At 46.6% G+C, this 17,275-nt stretch overlaps 1 protein-coding gene across 3 annotated transcripts in view; it reads right to left on the reverse strand.

Annotated features, from left to right (window-relative positions):
- Nucleotides 1-17,275, reverse strand: part of LMBRD1 (LMBR1 domain containing 1) — a 188,590-nt gene that overhangs the window by 67,094 nt on the left and 104,221 nt on the right. The gene's annotated exons all lie outside the window — the stretch shown is intronic.

A 17,275-nucleotide genomic window follows, 5' to 3' on the forward strand; every position in this document is an offset into this window, starting at 1 on the left:
CCCAACAAACACTGCAAAATGGATTTAATCGGACAAGGCATTCTCCTCGAAATTGACGGAAACCAAAAGTTGACAGACGCCTGGACGGCAATACCCCTTAACCCAATTGGGCTGAGGGGTAAAAAAGTGTGGAGAGAAAAGCGTGAGGAGAGAAAAGCGTGAGGAGAGAAAAGCGTGAGGAGAGAAAAGCGTGAGGAGAGAAAAGCGTGAGGAGAGAAAAGCCTGAGGAGAGAAAAGCCTGAGGAGAGAAAAGCCTGAGGAGAGAAAAGCCTGAGGAGAGAAAAGCCTGAGGAGAGAAAAGCCTGAGGAGAGAAAAGCCTGAGGAGAGAAAAGCCTGAGGAGAGAAAAGCCTGAGGAGAGAAAAGCCTGAGGAGAGAAAAGCCTGAGGAGAGAAAAGCGTGAGGAGAGAAAAGCGTGAGGAGAGAAAAGCGTGAGGAGAGAAAAGCCTGAGGAGAGAAAAGCCTGAGGAGAGAAAAGCCTGAGGAGAGAAAAGCCTGAGGAGAGAAAAGCCTGAGGAGAGAAAAGCCTGAGGAGAGAAAAGCCTGAGGAGAGAAAAGCCTGAGGAGAGAAAAGCCTGAGGAGAGAAAAGCCTGAGGAGAGAAAAGCCTGAGGAGAGAAAAGCCTGAGGAGAGAAAAGCCTGAGGAGAGAAAAGCCTGAGGAGAGAAAAGCGTGAGGAGAGAAAAGCGTGAGGAGAGAAAAGCGTGAGGAGAGAAAAGCGTGAGGAGAGAAAAGCGTGAGGAGAGAAAAGCATGAGGAGAGAAAAGCCTGAGGAGAGAAAAGCGTGAGGAGAGAAAAGCGTGAGGAGAGAAAAGCGTGAGGAGAGAAAAGCGTGAGGAGAGAAAAGCATGAGGAGAGAAAAGCGTGAGGAGAGAAAAGCGTGAGGAGAGAAAAGCGTGAGGAGAGAAAAGCGTGAGGAGAGAAAAGCGTGAGGAGAGAAAAGCGAGAGAAAAAAGCGAAAGAGAAAGGAGAGAGGAAAAAGCAAAGGGCAAAAGAAGCAAGCAAGAAGCGGGTTTCTGACCAGCGCCGCCGAAACAATTCGTCCTTCCCAGTGCTTGGGCAAGCGAGCGCGTGGTGTGCGTGTGGGTGTGAGCAGCGCCGCCATCAAGTGAGGCACGGGTCGGTCACAAACAACACCAGGGTCGAAACCCGCGACGGACGATCTCGGTGCCCTCCAGACTTCGACTGGTGTTCAAGGCTACCCCACGAGAGGGTGCATGGCGGGGCTGGGTGCTGGCGACGGACGAAACACGCACACACGCACGCACGCATTTCAGGACGTTTTTGCTTCATGGACGACTTTTTGGTGAGTGAGACGATTCTTTCCCCTTCCCTCCCCCGAATGATCCATTGGGTACCCTTGTCTGTGTTTAACTGTAAGTAAGTCAACCCCCGATAAACATCTGCTCTTTGTCTATTTCCTGGCATTTTGATTGATTTTGCTTTGAAATTCGTTCTTTATTTACCTCAGCAAATAAAAAGTTCTTTTTATTTATTAATTTTATTATTAATAAATTATTTGTCGATTTCCAACCTGTTTGTCCTTTCCTTCCATTGCTCTAGCATTGTCCGAACCGACTGGGTGGTAATTACCACAGATTTGACCAAAAAAATCGTCGGCACGCACCAGCGGTTAAAACGCTCGGCCGCCCTAATTAAAATCTAATCGAGATAACATTGGTGCTTTGCCGAGTGTGCACTCCCCGCTCAGGTAACCACGTGACCTCGAGTTAAACGGAATAATTAGACAGCGGACACTGGAACTCGTAGTTGACTGGGTGGCGTTCGTGTTTCTAAAACAGCCCATTTCTAAAACAGACCATTTCTCGTGTTTCTAAAACAGCCCAAAAATGTTTCTAAAACATTTTTCAAACCCCTTGATCAATAAATTCTCAGGTCGTCGACCTGTGGTGCGCTTCACATATCTCAAAATTCAGAGCGGTTAGACAAAATTTTAGTTAAATTTATTGGGACGGACAATGGCGGACCAACACGGGCAGGTCCTGGTGGGCCATGTAGATGAAGTTAATATGGATACGGAATTAACCCAGGACCCACATGAAGTCACAATGGAGGGTGAAGAGGAAGCAATGAGAGAGATGGAAAATAACCCCCACCCTCAGTCTCAGTCTCTGGAAAATGCAGCGCCGATAGTGCAGTCAATCACAAAATTTTAATAAAAGTCAATCACACCAACATCATCAATAATATAATCTTTATGTCCACTTTCTCGTTTATATCTTCTCCCTGAAACCGATGTTAATAGTCTTGACGCAAATATTTCTAATATACTTGTCAATTCTTTGATTTCCTCCTCGGTGCGTTGAAATTTATTTATTTTCTGTAATACCCCCAATATTTTTCTAATCTCACTGGTTTCCACATTTTTATATTTATATATTCTCTTTCCACCTTCTCTCTCTGTTCTCCTTTTCCTCCTCCTCTCTCTTCTCCCTCTCCCTCTCTCTCTTCTCCTTTTCCTCCTTTGTCTCAGTTTCTTCAACTCCTTCCTCGTCCCTTACTATCCTTGAATCACTTACACCCCATAGAATATCATACATATATTCATCAGGATTTCTTGTTTTTCCTGTATCCAAAATATATTTTTTTACAACAGGAAACCAATAAAATTTCTTCTTAATTTCTAAAAGAGCCTTGTGTTTTCTTAACTTTTTAATTTTTTCATTATTTAACATTTTAATTGAATCCAAAGTTGTTGGTTCATTAACATCAGTATAAAACCAATCTTTTTTTGAAAATACCTCATTCTTATGTTGAAGAACATATTAATTAAAATACCGAATACCCTTTTCTTGAAGGTATGCTTGGACACAGAAATGATATTTTCTTGAAGCCTTCTTGCTGTCATTTATGTATTAGAAATATATGACAGATTAATATAATGACATAAATATATGACAGATCAACCAGAGACTGATTTAATTGTTCCAGGTCTTCTAGGTCAATTTTAAATGACCAATTATACCCTAAATCATTCATATCATACCCCCATTGTTCTATTCTCATACAAACGATAAGCCCTTCTTAATAAAATTTTATTTGAATTGGAACTGGGAATTATGTATGACCTGGAGATAAAATCAACACTTCTGTATCTTTGGAATACACAGCTGTTTTATTTAAGGATATATTTTGTGATAAATCACAATCTCACCAAGTCATTCGTGTCAATCTGGCTTGGATAATTTATTAATTTATAAACATTTTTCATATTAATATTTTTTGCTATACTATATTTCTGTCATTCAGCCTGTGCCTTTGTGTAATAATTTGATAAATCAATATCCAGTTCTTGGGATACACCAAAGATAGAACCATCTTTACCAACATAAGTCATTTATATTAGATTAAAAATGTCATTAAAATTTTTTATTTTTGTTGAGTTGAAATAACACATATAGACATAATTGACCACAACACTTGGAATTTAATTATTGGACTTGAAATGTTTGAGAAACACCATTCTGTAAGAATTTTATTACTTCAACAGGTGGTGGAAGACCATAACTATCAAAATAATATTTGTCTTGACTATTAAAAATACAAACCCAATGAGAACCGTTCCCATTATTGGATTCGCTATATATGCTAGATATCCCTTATTGTCAGGTTTTCCGTCTGTCTGTGTGTGTGAGAACCGTTCCCATTATTGGATTCACTATATATGCAAGATATCCCTTATTGTCGGGTCTTCCGTCTGTGTGTGTGTGTGTGTGTGTGTGTGTGTGTGTGTGTGTGTGTGTGTGTGTGTGTGTGTGTGTGTGTGTGTGTGTGTGTGTGTGTGTGTCTGCAACGCGAGGCTCCACAGCACAAACCAGCGAACCGATTTCAATGAAACTTTGCCAACATGTGCAGTATTTGTTAGGAATGTGCGCGTTTGAATTTCGTTGCCCATCAACCACCCGTTGCTGTGCAGTGGCCGAAAAACCACATACAGTATTTTCAACACTTTTTCTTCAGTTTTGAATGTAAAGAAGCGAGACTTTGGAATTAAACACTTCGAGATATTTAGAAAATTTTACTCGAGCCGATTTTTGATTGAGGTTTTATTTTTCAAATGGTAGTCCTTCAAAAATCGGGTGTCTATTCACCGTAATTTTTTATGAGGGGCTTAGGAAAGTGGACGTGGTTGATGAAAAGTGGACGTGGTTGATGAAAAGTGGACGTGGTTGATGAAAAGTGGACGTGGTTGATGAAAAGTGGACGTGGTTGATGAAAAGTGGACGTGGTTGATGAAAAGTGGACGTGGTTGATGAAAAGTGGACGTGGTTGATGAAAAGTGGACGTGGTTGATGAAAAGTGGGAGTGTCGTAGGAAAGTGGGAGTGTCGTAGGAAAGTGGGAGTGTCGTAGGAAAGTGGGAGTGTCGTAGGAAAGTGGGAGTGTCGTAGGAAAGTGGGAGTGTCGTAGGAAAGTGGGAGTGGCGTAGGAAAGTGGGAGTGGCGTAGGAAAGTGGGAGTGGCGTAGGAAAGTGGGAGTGGCGTAGGAGAAAGTGGGAGTGGGCGTAGGAAAGTGGGAGTGGCGTGGGAAAGTGGGAGTGGGCGTGAGGAAGGTGGGGTGGAGCGTGGGGAAAGAGGAGTGGAGTGGCGTCGGAAAGCGGGCGTGGCGTCGGAAAGCGGGCGTGGCGTCGGAAAGCGGGCGTGGCGTCGGAAAGCGGGCGTGGCGTCGGAAAGCGGGCGTGGCGTCGGAAAGCGGGCGTGGCGTCGGAAAGCGGGCGTGGCGTCGGAAAGCGGGCGTGGCGTCGGAAAGTGAGTCGTAGGAAAGTGGGAGTGGCGTAGGAAAGTGGGAGTCGTAGGAAAGTGGGAGTGCGTCGGAAAGTGGGATGTCGAGAAAGTGGAGTGGCGTAGGAAAGTGAGGATCGTCGGAAAAGTGGGAGGTCGGAAGGAAAGTGGGATGGCGTCGAAAGTGGGAGTGGCGTGGGAAAGTGGGAGTGGCGTCGGAAAGTGGGAGTGTCGAGGAAAGTGATCGTATGGAAAGTGGGGTCGTAGGAAAGTGGGAAGGGAAAGTGCAGTCGTGGAAAGTGTCGTGAGAAAGTGGGAGTGGGAGTGTAGGAGTATCGTGAGAAAGGTGGAGAGAGGTCGGAAAGTCGAGATGGGGTGTAGGAAAGTGGGAGTGGCGTGGGAAAGTGGGTCGGAGAAAGTGGGAGTGGCGTAGGAAAGTGGTGGCGTGGGAAAGTGGGGTGGCGTAGGAAAGTGGGATCGTATCGAGGAAAGTGAGTGGGAAAAGTCAGTCGTAGTGGCGTGGGAAAAGTCAGTCGTAGGAAAAGTCGAGAGTCGTATCCGGGAAAAGTCAGTCGTGAGAAAGGAGGAGTGACGTGAGGAAAGAGTCATGGCGGAGGAAAGTGAGTCGTAGGAGGATGAGAAAGTGGGAGTGGCGTCGGAAAAGTCAGAGGATCGAGAAAGGAGTGGGGTAATCGTCGAGGAGTGGGGTGGCGTAGGAAAGTGAGTGGCGTGAGGAAAGTGAGTCGTGGAAAAGTGGGAGTGGCGTCGGAAAGTGGGAGTGGCGTCGGAAAGTGGGAGTGTCGTAGGAAAGTGGGAGTGTCGTAGGAAAGTGGGAGTGTCGTAGGAAAGTGGGAGTGTCGTAGGAAAGTGGGAGTGTCGTAGGAAAGTGGGAGTGTCGTAGGAAAGTGGGAGTGTCGTAGGAAAGTGGGAGTGTCGTAGGAAAGTGGGAGTGTCGTAGGAAAGTGGGAGTGGCGTAGGAAAGTGGGAGTGGCGTAGGAAAGTGGGAATGGCGTAGGAAAGTGGGAGTGGCATAGGAAAGTGGGCGTAGCTAATGAAAAGTGGGCGTGTCTTATGGAAAGTGGGCGTGGCTTATGGAAAGTGGGCGTGGCTTATGGAAAGTGGGCGTGGCTTATGGAAAGTGGGCGTGGCTTATGGAAAGTGGGCGTGTCTTATGGAAAGTGGGCGTGTCTTATGGAAAGTGGGCGTGTCTTATGGAAAGTGGGCGTGTCTTATGGAAAGTGGGCGTGTCTTATGGAAAGTGGGCGTGTCTTATGGAAAGTGGGCGTGTCTTATGAAAAATGGGCGTGGTTTATGGAAAGTGGGCGTGGCTTATGGAAAATATTGTGTGGCTCAGGAGGTGTGGCCAAACAAGAGCATTGAGAGAAGTTTATCAGGTTTTCCGTGTGTGTGTGTGTGTGTGTGTGTGTGTGTGTGTGTGTGTGTGCGTGTGTGTGCGTGTGTGTGTGTGTGTGTGTGTGTGTGTGTGTGTGTGTGTGTGTGTGTGTGTGTGTGTGTGTGTGTGTGTGTGTGTCTGCAACGCGAGGCTCCACAGCACAAACCAGCAATCCGATTATTTTTCAAATGGTAGTCCTTCAAAAATAGGGTGTCTATTTACCGTCATTGTTTATGAGGAGTGTCAGTTGGCAAAATACGCAATAGGAAAAATCTTGCCAGGCAGAGGAACAATTGTATGTGAACCAATACGTCCTGGCAATGAATCTTCGTCGGTGGATCGGTCAGAATGAAAAGCATCGTATCCAGCGCTTCGATCCTTGCGAATCCCTCGTCGCCTACTGGCGTGTGCGTGTGTGTGTGTGTGTGTGTGTGCGCGTGTATGTGCGTGTGTGTGCGTGTGTGCGTGTGTGCAACGCGAGGCTCCAAGGCACAAACCAGCGAACCGATTTCGATGAAACTTTGCCAACATTTGCAGTTTTTGTTGGGAATGTGCACATTTGAATTTCGTTGCCTCGTAACCACCTGTTGCTGTGCAGTGGCCGAAAAACCGCGCACAGTATTTTCAATACTTGTCCTTCAGTTTTAAATGTAGAGAAGTGAGACTTCGGAATTAAACACCGAGATATTTAGAAAATTTTACTCGAGCCTATTTTTGATTGACGTTTTATTTTTCAAATGGTAGTCCTTCAAAAATCGGTTGTCTATTCACCGTCATTTTTTATGAGGGGCTTAGGAAAGTGAGCGGAGCTTAGGGAAAGTGGACGTGGTTGATGAAAAGTGGGAGTGGCGTAGGGAAGTGGGGGTGGCATAGGGAAGTGGGGGTGGCATGGGGAAGTGGGCGTGTCTTATGGAAAGTGGGCGTGGCTTATGAAAATATTGTGTGGCTCAGGAGGTGCGGTCAAACAAGAGCATTGAGAGAAGTTTATCAGGTTTTCCGTGTGTGTGTGTGTGTGTGTGTGTGTGTGTGTGTGTGTGTGTGTGTGTGTGTGTGTGTGTGTGTCTGCAACGCGAGGCTCCACAGCACACCGATTATTTATTTACCAAAAACGATTCCCCCCACACACACACCACCTCCAATTATTTATTTTCCAAAAAACGATTCCCCACCCACACATTACCTCCAATTATTTATTTATTTACCTAACTCTATTCCACGACCCACACACCACCTTTAATTATTTATTTATCGAAAACTATTCCACGATCCACACACCACCTTTAATTATTTATTTATTTACCGAAAACGATTCCACCACCCACCACCACCTCCAATTATTTATTTATTTACCATTTCGGATTCTCCTCCCGACACACCACCTCCAATTATTTATTTATTTACTGTAAACGATTCCCCACCCACACACCACCTCCAATTATTTATTTATTTACCAAAAACGATTCCACGACCCACACCGCCTCCAATTATTCATTTATTTAGCGAAAACGATTCCACGAGCCACACACCACCGTATTTATTTATTTTCCGTAAACGATTCCACGACCCACAAACCACCTTTAATTATTTATTTATTTACCGAAAACGATTCCACGACCCACACACTACCTCCAATTATTTATCGTAAACGATTCCACGATCCACACACCACCTTTAATTACATATATATTTACCGTAAACAATTCCATGACCCACACTCCGCCTCCAATTATTTATTTATTTTCCGTAAACAATTCCACGATGACACACCACCTTCAATTATTTCTTGATTTACCAAAAACGATTCCACGACCCACACACCACCTCCAATTATTGGATTCGCTAGATATCCCTTATTGTCAGGTTTTCCGTGTGTGTGTGTGCGCGTGTGCGTGTGCGTGTGCGTGTGCGTGCAACGTGAGGCTCCACAGCACAAAACCAGCAAACCGATTTCGATGAAACTTGGCAAAAGGTACCATATGAGCTGGGAGTGTGCGCGTTTGAGTTTCGTTGCTAGGCAACCAGCTGTTGCTATGCAGCGGCCGAAAAACTGCACATTCACTATTTTCAATACTTATCCGACAGTTTTGAATGTGGAGAAACGAGACTTCGGAATTAAACACTTCAAGATATTTAGAAAATTTTACTTAAGCCAATTTGAGTTCGGTTTTATTTTTCAAATGGTATTCCTTCAAAAATCAGGTGTCTATTTACCGTCATTTTTATGAGGGGCTGAGGAAAGTGAGCAGAGCTTAGGGAAAGTGGACGTGGTTGACGAAAAGTGGGAGTGGCATAGGAAAGCGGGCGTGGCTTATAAAAAGTGGGCGTGGCCTATTAAAAATAATGTGCGGCTCAGGAGGTGTGGTCAAACAAGAGCATTGAGAGAAGTTTATCGGGTTTTCCGTGAGAGAGTGTGTGTGTGTGTGTGTGTGTGTGTGTGTGTGTGTGTGTGTGTGTGTGTGTGTGTGTGTGTGTGTGTGTGTGTGTGTGTGTGTGTGTGTGTGTGTGTGTGTGTGTGTGTGTGTGCAATGCGAGGCTCCAAGGCACAAACCAGCGATGAACCGATTTCGATGAAACATTGCCATAATGTGCAGTATTTGTTGGGAATGAGCGCGTTTGAATTTCGTTGCCGAGTAACCACCCGTTGCTGTGCAGCGGCCGAAAAACCGCGCACAGTATTTTCAATACTTGGCCTTCAGTTTTAAATGTAGAGAAGCGAAAATTCAGAATTAAACACCGAGATATTTAGAAAATTTTACTCGAGCCGATTTTTGATTGACGTTTTATTTTTCAAATGGTAGTCCTTCAAAAATCGGTTGTCTATTCACCGTCATTTTTTATGAGGGGCTTAGGAAAGTGAGCGGAGCTTAGGGAAGGTGGATGTGGTTGATGAAAAGTGGGAGTGGCTTATGGAAAGTGGGCGTGGCTTATGAAAATATTGTGCGGCTCAGGAGGTGTGGCCAAGCAAGAGCATTGAGAGAAGTTTATCAGGTTTTCCGTGTGTGTGTGTGTGTGTGTGTGTGTGTGTGTGTGTGTGTGTGTGTGTGGTGTGTGTGTGTGTGTGTGCAATGCGAGGCTCCAAGGCACAAACCAGCGACGAACCGATTTCGATGAAACATTGCCATAATGTGCAGTATTTGTTGGGAATGAGCGCGTTTGAATTTCGTTGCCGAGTAACCACCCGTTGCTGTGCAGCGGCCGAAAAACCGCGCACAGTATTTTCAATACTTGGCCTTCAGTTTTAAATGTAGAGAAGCGAAAATTCAGAATTAAACACCGAGATATTTAGAAAATTTTACTCGAGCCGATTTTTGATTGACGTTTTATTTTTCAAATGGTAGTCCTTCAAAAATCGGTTGTCTATTCACCGTCATTTTTTATGAGGGGCTTAGGAAAGTGAGCGGAGCTTAGGGAAGGTGGATGTGGTTGATGAAAAGTGGGAGTGGCTTATGGAAAGTGGGCGTGGCTTATGAAAATATTGTGCGGCTCAGGAGGTGTGGCCAAGCAAGAGCATTGAGAGAAGTTTATCAGGTTTTCCGTGTGTGTGTGTGTGTGTGTGTGTGTGTGTGTGTGTGTGTGTGTGTGTGTGTGTGTGTGTGTGTGTGTGTGTGTGTGTGTGTGTGTGTGTGTCTGCAATGTGAGGCTCCACAGCACAAACCAGCAAACTGATTATTTTTCAAATGGTAGTCCTTCAAAAATAGGGTGTCTATTTACCGTCATTTTTTATGAGGATTGCCACTTGGCAAAATACGCAATAGGAAAAATATTGCCAGGCAGAGGAACAATTGTATGTGAACAAATACGTCTTGGCAATGAATCTTCGTCGGTGGATCAGTCAGAAGGAAAAGCATCGTATCCAGCGCTTCGATCCTAGCGAATCCCTCGTCGCCTACCGGCTTGTTCTCTTCTAAGTTCATAATAATATTCTTTGTATGTTTAGACACGTTTGTTAATTCTTCATCTCTCACACAAATAACCACATTATGAATTTTTTATTTCTTACAATATTTGATGTTCTAAATTTGATGTTGTATTCTTTATAAATTCTTTAAACCACTCATCAATGCTCATTTATTTATTAGAAAGATATAATCCATTACCCCTTTTCGTTAATTTTACACCTGCTTGTGCGATAGAAGAAAGGATATCTCCAACCAACAATCTCGCTTTATCAGCAGACTTTCCAGATTTTCAGCAAAATCTACAATTACACCACTTCCACTAATTTGTTTCTCCAACTCTTTGTTATGTCTTTCCAACCCTTTTTGAACCCAGAGTTGAGCCTTCCTTTCGTTGGCAGTTTTCACTGCTGCTGAAATACCACCCGTCAATGCTCCAGCCACACTTAAACCAGCAAATAAAGGAATTTGAAATGGGAGATATCCTCCACTCGTCTCTCTTATTGACTATTTCTTCAACATTGGTTTTGCCATTTTAATTTTAAGTGAGCCAATATCGTTCAAGATTTTCACCTGTTCTCTTGTGAGCAAAACATCAATTCTTACTGCTCCTTTTCTCTGAATTGTATTAATGTTAATCATACAAGCCTTTTGATTTTGAATACAAGATGATAGTTTATGAAGATTGACTTGATTAACATATACCCCAGTTGGCACTTTACTACTCATTTATTTATCAAAAAAATGTGAGACCAATCATAACACCATTATCTGTATTAATCTGTAATTCTGTTTCTTCCAAAAGCAAACAATATGTATCAACTTCTTCACCCTCTCCTCTTTCAATGTATAGGGAAGTATCCACTCGATTCGACTTTAGTTTCCTTTTGAGCAGGTTGGCACGAGTTATATCGTGCATGTTTTCCTGTGCAGGTTGGCACGAGCGCATCGTCTCGGGAACCCGCTCCGCGCTTTCCGCAAGCAGAACACGCGGTATGCAGCACGTGATGCCCCGCACACGCGCCAACGTGGGAACCCGCGTGTTCCAAATTCGCCCATCATTCGCCACCATTTTAACCGTCCGCGCGACGGTCTTTTCCCAAACGCGGGACGTTCCCGTACCGAAATCCCTCCACGAAGACGCGCACACGAGGGCCGTTCGCGGCGTCTCGCCGGACCGGCACGGTTACCGGAATAACCCTATGCGGCCCTCCAGGCTCGCCATTCGTGTCTCCCATCTACATCGGTCCATCCATTTCCACGCATGCACTCACGCATGCTATTTCACTCACGCTATACTCACCTTCTGGCACACATTTTGACACACTCCGGGACATTCACTTCGGGGATTCGCGCTACCACAAGGGGTCCCAGGATTTCTTTACCCGCAGGCTCCATGTGTACCCGTTAACATCACTCACCCCCTCAACCTCACCTAGCTCGACCGGACTCACCTCGTCGCAATCTGCTTCAAGGGAGCATACCGTCTCCCTTTGTTCCTTTCGGAGGCTATCCTGCTGCTCGCACCGTGTCACGAAACATTCCACCAGCTCGACCTCATTGTCCCTCCCTGACTACATGTGTGTGCTCGTCTTTCGTTTCATTTAATTTGTCCCCCTCTATTGATTTTTCCCTCTCCGTCACCTCCTTTGGTTCTTCCGTCATCCCCTCGTGTCTCACCCTACACATCTCCCCCTCAATTATGACGTCGCTCGTCCCCTCGACCTTACCAGTCTCCATCACGGGCCGGACACATCGCACATTCCGTGTCGGTTCGGTCGCTTCGCCATGTGGTGCCGCCATTTTGCAATCCGTTGTCCGCATTTCGCCACGTGCAACCGCCCTTATTGCCTCTTTCCCTGACTGGAGATTCAACCCCATGCTCTGCATCTCACCCCGCTACGTTTGTATATCGCCCCTCAGTGCCTGCGTGTTCGTTTTCATCCCTTTTATTTCCTCCATCACTCCCATAAACATTTCCCCCACCCGGTTCATGTCAAACGATCCTGTGGCAGCCGATTCGCCTCGGTCGGGCACGGATCCGCCAAGGGTTGGGAGGGAAGTTTGATGGAGGGGGGGTCATACACCACCCCTGCACCCCTTTCGGACTCTGAGTTTGGTTGCGGGGAAAATTCCTGCATGTGGTGGTGTCCTGGACCATGGCTTCCTCTACACTACTACCCACCTGCCTCAGCTCATCTTGGTTAGACATGTCGCGTGTTGCGAAGCGAATTTTAAAACGCTCGCAATTTGGGGGACACGGGAGGGGGGGTTGCTCCCTACACCCCTGATCCGAATCCGTGAATTTCGTGGAGACGGAGGGTTTCGAATTCCGCTCCTGAACGATTTGTTGCTGGATTTGAACCTGTCAATTTTGTTCATGGAGGCGGAGGGGTTCGTATCCCACTTCTGACACCAATTTGTCACAGACCGGGTATCGGCTGCGAGCATGACCACAAGATGGAGCAGTTGAGTCGGCTCCACCGAACACCCGGCATTTAGATCGTACCTTTCAGAAAAATCCGACAAGTACGGGTCCCTTACCAGACCGTGAATCATGAATAATTACATCACGTGGTACAGGGTTATTTGCCAATCTTCAAAATACCTAGAAGAAATCCATGTGGTGAGTTTACCGAGTATTCACACCCTCGACGGCGCTCGTACGGAACGAGCCGCTAGCGTGCTCGAACCGTGTGCGACCCGAGCAGATGATCACAGAGATCCGTCGGTCCAAATGTCCCCTTACAGCAGCAACAACGGCCTTTCTAATTCTCCAACACGCATCATGCTAAGCCAATGGAAGGAAACACAGAAACGAACTGATACATTTAACATATGGATTTATTTATAATGGGGCAGGGGGGCACACAAGAAGCAGAGTTATCCGAATAGAGATGCACGTATGTACAGCAAGGAACTTAACAATTTATTACTTACAACACTGGTGCCACACACACACACACACACACACACACACACACACACACACACACACACACACACACACACACACACACACACACACACACACACACACACACACACACACACACACACACACACACAAAACTGTGGTCACAACCTTTATTAAGGCCTCCAGCTCGGAGGGAAAGGCAAGCTGAAGACCAGAGCCTGCCTCGAACCTGTCCACCTCGTGTGGTCTTCGAGCCGATTCGAACTGGGCACCAGCGAGAGGCGAGCCAGATCCAGACACCAGCGAGCCGCGAGCGGCCTCCCGAGCTCCGCTCAGCACTCGTGCTTACAACCAAGCCTCTCCTCTGTATCCCGAACCGTCGAGAACGCAGGAGGTTTCTCAGCCACTTCCCCAAGTCTTTGAGTTAAACGCCAAAGTGAGGGCTGATAACTCCGCACTTGCTCCACCTGCCCATCAGAATGACCACAACCTTGCCAGCTCGATGGTCATCAGCTATCTCACAAAGTCTCTAGTTCACCGACTGAGACACGGCACGCAATCCTTGCGGTTTGTGTGGGGGATGGTAGCTCTCCAGCTCTCCCTATCGTCCGATCGCGCCGCACCCTTATTCACCGTCTCGGGGGGGGGGTGGGGGGAATGCCTCCACCCTCCCCACTCTCCCTTACTGGACGGTTTTGGCGTGCAGAATCGCTCGTCGCCCTGTTACTGGCCAAAACGAGTGGCAAGTCCGCCGATTGGCCCAGGGGAGTGGTGACGTCACGCAGACCGCCTTCCTCACCGTCGCGAGGCTCCTCCTTGAACTCCGCCCACCAAACAGGCAGAGGAACATTATTCTGCATGGGCTCTGCCCACCAAACAGGCAGAGGAACATTATCCAGCGTGGGCTCCGCCCACATACGGGCTGACACACACGCAGACAATTGCGTCAGTGTGAGGAAGCGAGGTGAAGGCGTGTTGTTGTAGTTGAGGATTTAAAAATAAAAGAAAACCCTAACTATCAAAATAACGCACAGCGCATGTACATTTATTCACCCATTAGACACGGGACGGGGACCCGAACTAAAAACCACATACTTACCGATATAACTATTCTATAGGACCTGTATGTTGAGTGCAGTAAGCTTCCAGATTCGCAACAATATTACTTTGTAGTTTTTCATTAAATTAAGGTTGCGAAATGGTAAAATAAGGATTTTCTTGGTTTATATACAAAAATAGCCAGCTGTACTACTTTAAATAGGTGTATGTTTACCGCCGGCAGCCAGTCTTTACAGAGAGCCCAGATGAGTGGTGGTGCTATATATTGTTGTGGGAATCCGCCGCGTTTGGCGCACGGACGACCGTTATAGCCAAATCACAGTCGCACGCCCATCGAAGGCCGCAATCCAGTCGTGACTTTCCGGACCAACCCTGAAATCCAGTCACGGATGCCTTGACGCATCATAAATAGCCAATTATTCTGTCCACGCGCTACAGGGTGGATCGCCGAATTATCGATGTACCTAATTATTCGCGCGGACAGAAATACCGGGAGTTTATACCTCGACGGGAACTGCACGAAAACGAGCCGCTTAAGCGGCTCGTTCCTTATGCGAGGCCGAGCGGTTATATATTGCTAAGTCCCGTTGGACGAGATTATTACGTTTATCGGCTTTAATTAGCCAGTTAATTCTCTGAACGCACCAAGGCAGTCAATATGAGGAAAGGGACGCAACGAGCAGGTTCACGTTCAACAATGGGGGCGTTTATTTTCACACTCGGCACGTAAACAGTCAATGGGGGATGGGGACAAGACACGAGCAAAAGCCTACAGCAGAGTTCTATTCAGAATGTACAAGCACGTACTTACTCACAATTCTACTTAGAGACAAGGCGCCACAGACTTTCATACAAAAACCCAAGAGAGAAAAGACACGGGCTCGTAAGCCTTTAATATACCTCAGAGCCGGGATGACCGAAAGGCTCCGAGAGGCCGGGCAGGTTACCTCGCCACCCTGGTGGCGACTCAATGGTCTCCGGATCGGCGACCCTTGGTGTCTCCTTCGGTCCGGTGCGTCGCGAACGCGCCAGTCGCTTGGGCGGCTTGACGAGCAGCTTGTATGGCTGCTTGGTCGGCCTCGGTGGCCCGGCTTCGTCGCGGACCCTTTTGGCGAGCCTGACCAGTGACGCTTCGGAGGAGCGAACGGGTCCCTTGCTCTTTCAGAGTTGATGCTCCTTTAGACCCCCCGTTCACTCCTCGGCGTCGCCCGACCATATCAGGGCTATCTGCCTGGATCCCCCACGCTCCGATGCTGCCGCGAGCTCCGACGACTCCAGGCTCCACCGGTGAATGACCCGTTGAACAACCACCTCCGATCGCCAGCTTCACCAACAAGCAACTACTCGCCACCAACCAACTCTGTCGGCGTCCCAACGCGGCTTTTTATAGCCCCAAAGGGAGAAGCCGCTGAAGGTTTCGCTACCCCAAATCGGCGACTTGCCCCTTTCACCTTTGAACCTTCACCCAGGCTGGCTCCGCCCCTTTCAGTTCTGATTGGCTGGCTTTTTCCACAGAAGAGCCCGTTTTGATCCAAATATGCAAATCAGCCGCGAGACGGCTGACTGCACACGGAGGCTGGAATGTGGTTCCTCCTGTTGCACCGCGAGTTCGCACCGACTGCACCTTGCCGCTGAGGAGGATGTTATGGTGTTTGTCGAGGGGTCGATGTGTTGTGGAGATGCCGTGGTTGTTGAGTTGTTGTTGAGATGTTTGTGGAGATGACGTGGTTGTTGAGTTGTTGAGGAGACGATGTGTTTGTTTAAAATAAAAGATAGAGAAAGAATAACGGCTAACTCAAAGATTCACAGCCCGGCACACGAATAAATCCCTTCACACATCGGTGGGGTATTCCTCTCCTGAAACACGTAAACCAGATCCTGGTTTACGGTCATTACTGAGAGGCACCTTCATTGTTTGAGACTCAGCACCCAACGCATTGACTTCAGATGCCGATACATGCATGTCGCCGTCGCGATTGAGGTTCATTTGCACATGTTAGCTCCAGGGTTTCCACAGTTATGCAAATCTTGGAACATGGGCAAGAACACAAACCGTTGTAATAAGCCATCCTCAGTCTCGAAAATCCATTGTCAAAATGAAAACATGCACTGCTTAATATTCGTGGACGAATCCATCGAGCTAATCTTGCCAGCTGCATACGCTTGGCTTTTAAGACAAGCTAACAAAACTGGCAGGATCAACCAGATAGATTCGTCCACAGCTACAGAGTAACACACAAGGGTGATACAAATCAAGGGTGAGGATACTACACAACCGAACTACATCCCACTCATTTTGACTGCAAACATAAATTTCCTCGATGCTGTGGTCCCTTCACACCAGAATGTTCAACAACAGTCAGCAGGTGACAGCATTTCCACAATTCTCGTCAATTTAACAAACAACGTATCCAATGCAAATGGTCCCAACCAACAGCTTAACATAAATTTGCGAAAAAGATTGTTCGTTCCATGTGTCATTCCTTTTCTGAGGAAATCAGCTGAGATGTATGTCGTGTGTCTGATTTTCTGACTCACCAGTAACAAGGCTGCTGCCGTGTAAAGCCCAGTGCTCGGAACATAAAGGCAAACCGCAGGAGCAAATGAGAGCCATTTATAACGTGAAGAAGCAAACATGAGAATGCTCCTGACCTTACCATCTCTCCCACACAGTCCTCCACCCTTCCGTTCCCAAAATGTTCCCATTCATCAGAGCGGTAAACGTATAATTACCTAGTTCATTGAAAAACAAGAACATCCAGCATCTGCAAACCTGAGCACCCGAATGAATCAATTATTGAGGACGAATGCATGAAAAAATAATCTCAGCCAATTCCCGTGCACCGTGACAGGCCAGCAGTTTTCCAAACTCAAACTAATCCAGAGAAACTCCACAAACTCACTCGTCAATCATTGACAAGCGGTACTTCTTGATAGGTTCACCTCGGATCAATCGAAGCAAACAACATCAACATGGAAATTCCAACACTTGCAATGGCCACTCGCTGTGCAAGCTTGGGCGGCATTGTTTAAAAGCAGGCCGCTCACCCTCGGGAGATAACGTTTCGGCAATTTTACGCTTTTAAAAGGTCAGGCCTCGTGCACGGACACACGTGCCGGGGTGTTAATTAAATTATGTGACAACTTGAAAGTGGACCACCATGATGATGTAGAACAGTAGCTTACACAAAGCAAACAATACTGTAATTAAAAATTAAAAACAACTTGTGAGTGATTGCAAACACTTACAAACCACATCCTGCTCCAAAAT

This window comes from Eptatretus burgeri, chromosome 11, assembly GCF_056783735.1.
Source record: "Eptatretus burgeri isolate ZD-2024b chromosome 11, Ebu_testis_v1, whole genome shotgun sequence".
Lineage (NCBI taxonomy): Eukaryota > Metazoa > Chordata > Myxini > Myxiniformes > Myxinidae > Eptatretus > Eptatretus burgeri.